Genomic DNA, 7,178 nt, shown 5'->3' on the forward strand with positions numbered 1-7,178 from the left:
GGTCAAATTGAACAGGTTTACGAAGAGTTTGTTCAAATTAATGAGGACCATATTGCTGATGAATTTTACGGGTATTCAATTGGTAATAAAGTAGATGGACATATTTATGTTGAGCACAATGTGTTGGATATAACCGTGAAGGCAGATGTACCTAGTTTTTTAGATTTGGATGCAGGGTATGATGAGGAAGTAGCAATGTTTAGTAGTGATGATGATGGTGTTAAACCGGATAGATTTAATGATAGTGAGGATGAAAGAACCACTGCACTTGAAGATGGGTTTGAAGAGGTTGAAGTTGAAGCACCTGCTAATGGTACCAACAGAGTCACAATTAACAACAAAAGGTAAGGATCAAGAAGTGTGGTTCCAAAACACCTAAGAAAAAATCACCTAAGAATAATAATTATGGTAGGATCAATTTGGTTGCACCTTTGAAGAATGGGAAAGGAAAGAATATTGTACGGGAAGAAGTAGATGAATAAATAGATGGAGATTACCTTAGTGAGGAGTTGGCTAGCTCGGACACGATGACTCGGATGATGAGACAATTAAATATGAGCAGTTTAGGAAGGAACAATTAAATAAGGATTTTAAGTTCAAGATAGGTATGGAATTTAATTCTCTGGTGGAGTTTAAAGAAGCAATTATTGAGTGGAACGTATTGAATGGTTACCAAATTAAAATGGCAAAAAATGAAAGTTACGGGGTAAGGGTGGTGTGTAGGGACCAATGTGGCTATACGGTTTTATGTTCAAAAGTGGGTGACAGGAGGACTTTTCAGGATAAAGACATTTCATGGGCCCCACACATGTGTTAAGGTGTTGGAAAATAAGAGTGCCAACTCAAGATGGGTTGCTAAGAAACTTGTGCCAAAAATGAAAGTTACTAAAAAGATGACCGTAGAAGAGGTCTATAATGAAATGTACCGTTAATTTTGGTGTGGGTATTACCATGGACAGAGCATGGAGAGCAAGGAAGATTGCAAGGAAAATAGTTGAGGGTGATACGGATAAGCGGTATGCAATGATATGGAGGTATGCGAGTGAGTTGAAGAGAGTGTGTAGGGATAATAATGTCAAGATAAATGTTGATGGTCCATCTGCAACTATTCAACCATGGTTTGGGTCTTTTTATTTATGTTTTGATGGGTGTAAGAAAGGGTCCACATCTGCTTGTAGACCCTTTGTTGGAGTTGATGGTTGCCACTTGAAAACAAGATATGGGGGCCAACCGTTGATTCTTGTAGGAAGAGACCCAAATGACCAAGGTACTTTCCCATAGCTTTTGGGGTAGTTGAGATTGAGTGCAAGGAAAGTTGGAAAGGGTTCATGCGATTGCCGATGGAAGATATAGGTCAAGATAAGAGATATGTGTTCATATCAGGATCAACAAAAGGTATGTTTAGATCTATTCATGATTCATCTATATATGTATTCATTGTTTCAGATCTATTGAGATCTATATCTATTTATTGTTTCAGATCTATTCAAATCTATATTTTATTGTGACCTATGTATATATTTACCGTTATGCGGGGGTTGGTGTCGGTTTTTGATGAGATGTTTGACGGCATTGACCATAGATTGTGCCTTAGACATTTATATGCAAATTTCAAGAAGAAGTTTGGAGGAGGCAGTCAAATAAGAGATTTGATGATGGGAGCTGCAAAGGCCACTTACTATCAAGGATGGTTGGAAAAGATGAATGAACTGAAGAAGATAGATCCGGGAGCTTGGGAATGGTTAATGGCCGTAGAACCAAAAATGGTGTAAGCATGCTTTTACCTTTTACTCTAAGTGTGATGTACCGATGAACAACATATTTGAATCATTTAATGCCACAATATTATCTGCTAGAGATCAACCTATTATAACTAAGGCTGAATGGATTAGACATTATCTAATGAGAAGGATGGCGGCATCTACTACTAAACTTCAAAAGTGGCAACATAATGTGATGCCTATGCCTAGAAAGAGATTAGATAAAGAGATAACCTTAGCTGCTCATTGGACACCAACTTGGTCCGGAATAGGTGAACAATTTCGGGTTATACATTCATATAACCGTCGGCAATTTATTGTTGACATTGCAAAAAGGAGTTGCAAATTTGTAACTTTTAGGAGTTAATGGAATACCATGCAGACATGATGTTGCTGCACTTGGTTATAGGAGGCAAAGGCTTGAACTGTATGTTGATGATTACTAGGAGTAAGTATGCCATGTGTTATAGTTTTGCAATTAGTCTTATAAATGGTATAGATATGTGGCTCGAGGTAGAAGCTCTGAACTTCGCCTCCAAACTATAAGAATGGACCGGGAAGGCTTAGAAAGCTTTGGATCAGAGAGTTTGATGAAAATGGAGCTAGGATGAGAAGGCAAGGGGTGGCATATAGGTGCACAAAATGTGATAAATTTGGACACAATCAGAGGAGATGCAAGAGTGTTGTTCGGAATCCGTAGGCCGCAAAAAGGAAGGTACATTAATACATCTCAATATTGAATAATTATACTTACTAATTATATACAAAATCCTAACTTATGACTTTTTATGCATGTTTATGTTGTAGAGGAAAATACCAAGAGGAAAGCCACTTCAAAAGCAACTGTGCAAGAAGGTGCACCCGTGCAAGAACCATCAAGCTGTTATGCGGGGGTTTGCTTCTCAACCAACATGGCCTCATGTATCTGCTTCTCAACCAACAATGCCTCATGTATCTGCTTCTCAACCACCAATGAACATTGAACATGTTCAAGGACCATCAAGGCACATTGCAAAAGTTGTGTATCACAACAGTCACCCCGAACGTCCATTCAAGATACAAAAAGTGGCAAGTTCTAATGCTACTCATCTTGTACCGAAACAATTGTTACCGACTTTAATGATGACCTACCTGCATCACAGATTGATAGTGGCCTTGGGCCAGATGTGTTTGATGATCCGGATGACCATGGGTTAGCAGGCCATCACCGATCAAATGTTTGAGGCAGCAGAAAACAAATTCAAGACCGTGAATGGTGTGAAGAATTTGAAGCAACAGAAAGTGAAGACCTTGGTGTTGAAGAAATCTATAAAACCTAAAAATTGTAAGAGTTTTAGGCTGATGAAATTGAAGACCCAAGCAATCAAAGGTGTTGGTTCCGGTCTTGATCAACCTATGGTCATTGAAGAGTCTAAAGAGGGCACCTTGAGTCGGGAGAATGATGGTGTGATAAAAAGTGGGACATGTATGAATGTTTTAAGAGGCTTACCAAGTAATCATACTTTGATCTAATGTTGTGTGAATTGAAAAAATAGAGTGTGGGGGTCCCACATAAAATAGAACACACAATTAGTAATGTTTAAATTGCGGTATTTAATTTTAAATACTTAATAATGATAAAAATAATAGTAATTATTATTTTTATTTAAGAATATCACTTCCCATAAATTTAGCTTATGATGGTTGTGATAAGAATAAGAATTTAATTGAATTTCTTATATTTCCTTCATTCAAATCCAATAGTTTGTTTCCTCCACTTTTGTGGATTTGTTTCTTTTGATCCTATCCACAAGTGTTGTTGAACCGATTAATGGATAAACTTCATTTTAACTTTATCCATTAAGAGTAACCGTTGTCGCAATTTGTGCTAAAACGATTCTGTAGAATCTCTATATAAATAGAGGACTCCACTTAGTTCAAAAATTACACCAAATCGCACAGTTGATGCTTTACGTGCGGTTTCTCTCTTCTCCCTCCGACTTGTGTTAACGAGTTTCTTGCTTCTACTCCTTTCTGTTCCTTCGGAATTAAGAGTGTTCTTAAGACCATAGTCCCTTTTCGGTTTAATGTCCCTTCGGAATTAAGAGTGGTCTTAAGTTCATAGTCCCTTCGATAATATATGTCCCTTCGGAATAAAGAGTACTTTTAAGATCATAGTCCCTATTTGGAATAAACAATGTCCCGTCGGAATCAAGAATGATCTTAACGGTATATAAAAATTCAATAATTTTATTTGAGGAGAAATGGTGGTAACACCATATTTGAGTGGTCATAGTACCATATTGATTGTTTGGAGAACTTAAAGGTTAGAATGGTGGAAACACCATATTTGAGTGGTCTTAGCACCATAATAGAATGGTAATGATACCATATTAAAGTGGTTTCGGTATTAAAAAGTGATCTTAGTACCATATTTGACGGTGTAATTCTCGAACGATTTTCTACGGTGCGGTAGTTAATCGAACAGTTGTAGCCGGGCTTGTTTTATCTGGAGGCGGCGTGGTTGATAGTCTACCTTGCACAATTTTGGGTAGTGCCACGAACGTCTTAAAGAGAGCGACCTGGTCGTGACTCAACCTAGTAACAACTTCGGTAGATAATAGAATTTGGAAATCCAAATACAACAGTTTGGAAATCCAAAAACAACAATTTTAAGACGTTTCAGATCGCTATGTCTACCGAAGAAATTACTTATTGAGGTTTCGTTGTCCCTAAATAAAATAAGGATAAATCAAGTTATAGAAATACATCTTTCGACCGAAACGATGAAGTGCTTGTTATAACAACAAAAAATTAAGATTATCATTGATAATGATAAAACATACGAGTTTCTTAAACATAAGAAAAGGTTTGGACGGGAAAAGAAAATAACGTGAGGCTGCACTTTTGTTTTGATTAACTCGAAAGTCTTCGGTTGAAAATTAATAACACATGCTTACGTGTTGTTTTTTCTTATGAATCAAGGTAACGTGAAATGCTTATGTAAGGTTTTATATAATCATCATCATGATAAGAAATAAATTGTTAAAGCCGATAGGTCATGTTCTAAACTAAGCCTCTTTAATTAATAGTTTGGAATGTACCGTGGAACAAGATTAACCATCAAAATGGTTCTTGTTATTTGTACAAAATATGAACATTGAAAAATTAATGAATGGATCAAATTGAAAAAGGTTTTTGATGAATTAGAAATTATATAAGAAATTTGTTCCAAATGTTTTGTATAAAAAAATTTAGAAAGAATCGAATTTCAGCATTTCTATCGAATAAGACCGAGTTGACTCACACTTAAGAGAAACTTAGGTACCATGCATTCTTGTGGGAAAAGACTGCGTCTTTGATGATATGTTCAAAATTAAATTCTCCTTATATTTTATAAGTGATAGGGCCAAACCGCAAGTGCACGGCCTATCGAAGTAATAGTAGTAAGTAAGAGTATCGTTCCGCTAGGGAGTTGTTCAACTAACTTAATTAACTTTTAGTGAATGATTAGATGAGAGAAAGTTAGAAAAAGGGAGTTTTATTGCTGAAGGTAAAAACAATAATAATAAAGGGCCTCGGGATCATTGGTTTATCATAATGACAAATCCTTCACTTGACAAGACCTAAACATCTAATTTCATGGTTTACACACTAATTTCTAAAAACCGGTTTTCCTTAGCCCCTCACCTTTTCGATGAAAGTCCGATGAGAGTTTACTTCTAGTAACCAAGCCTATTTCACCGACATGATTACTAGAAGATGCATAGAGGGTTGAAACTACTCTTTGTCTCAATAATTGCAAAGACTATTTCACTGTTTTGCAATTATTGTCTAGATTCACTTGTTCCAACATCAAGACTCCGCTCTCGCTTTATGAATTGATGTTTGGGATGATGGATTAACGATTATCAAACCCTCCGCTTTCGCTTCCATAGTTTGATAATTGTTAATCCACGTTAAGACGGTGAATCTAGATTAGAAATTAGGGTTACATAGAAATTAGGGTTTAGGCTTGTTTTGTTTAGGATTGAGTCATTAGACTCCCCAACAATCCCAAGACGAAGAAGTCTACTCACTCATGTTCATCGTAGACATGGGGGAAGAAGAGAGATAAACAGTAAAATAAATTGCAAAGAAAGTAAAAGGAAATAAAGACTTTTTATTGAAATAATACTTGAAATAAACAAAGTAAAAGGTGAATGTTTTATGGTGGAGAGCTACTCTATTTATAGCTTTACAATTGACTTAGAAACTAAGCAACTAAAGGGATAAAACGGTAAAGCCGCAACAGGGTAACTTGGGCCCGAAGAAAAGCAGCAAAAGAGTGTTATGGGGACGGGCACGGCCGTGCCACATGTTGGCACGGGCCGTGCCAAGCTTCGAGTTTGGGGGAACATATTTTTGTCCCGTATCTTCGTATTCTTGCTTGTTGTATTTGCTCCAGTCCTCTTTCTTTCGCTCCAAGGCACCTTCCACCATATATTCATTCCTAAAATAAAATAAAAGACAATTTAAAGTAAAATATTCTAAAAGGAAATAAAATGCAATAAAACTAAATCAAATCTTATTTAAAACTAAACTAAATAAAGCATTAAATTAGACTATCTATGACTCATCAATAAGTTGGTTGATTTTAATATTTGACATATCAAAATTTATCATGTGAACAAGTGTTTAATTTTAAACTTGAGTAACGTGGACTTAATTCCAACGTTATATGATTGAACAATTTTATTTATTGCAGTCAAGATATATGAATCAAAAGTTCATATAAATCGAATTTAGAGAATATGAATCTCTAAACACAATAAATTATGATATGTGTGAATTTGATGACACATAAATTAGAAATGATAAAATGATGTTTTTATCATATTTATTGATGACTGTGAATTTTGGAAAATAAAATTGATATGCTTGAATGTTCAATTTTTATAACAAAAAATTGAAATTTATAGAGTACCCAAGTCTAAGAACAAAAATTCTAATTAAGAAACTTTTGAAGAAAAGACAATCCAACTTGTCTTATTTTTGAACTTGGGATTGTCTAAACTGTATTTGGATTACGGACCCCGAGAGTTGAACTCACTAGTAGAGCCTATGAATGTGTATTCATCGGGTATGCGATAAAATAACGAAACATATAAGTTTTATGACCTAAATGTTAAAGTGATCATAGAATTTAAAAGATGTTGATTTCTATGTAAATGTTTACCCCTTTAACTAAAGAACAAAGTGGGGGCTCTAATGGGAGCACGACATTAGTGGGGGCAAAATAAATTCCCTTCTAAAATTAAGAACTAGTGGGGCACTATATCTAATCACAATCATGTAATTAGAAATAGTTATGAAAACATCATACGAGATGTTATAGAACCTCAAGGAGGTAAGAAAGCTAAAATTGCTAAAGAGTATGAACTTGGTTTATACATTGAA

The sequence above is a fragment of the Medicago sativa genome, chromosome 8 (assembly GCF_051527215.1).
Source record: "Medicago sativa cultivar Bolivia chromosome 8, Bolivia_mono, whole genome shotgun sequence".
Lineage (NCBI taxonomy): Eukaryota > Viridiplantae > Streptophyta > Magnoliopsida > Fabales > Fabaceae > Medicago > Medicago sativa.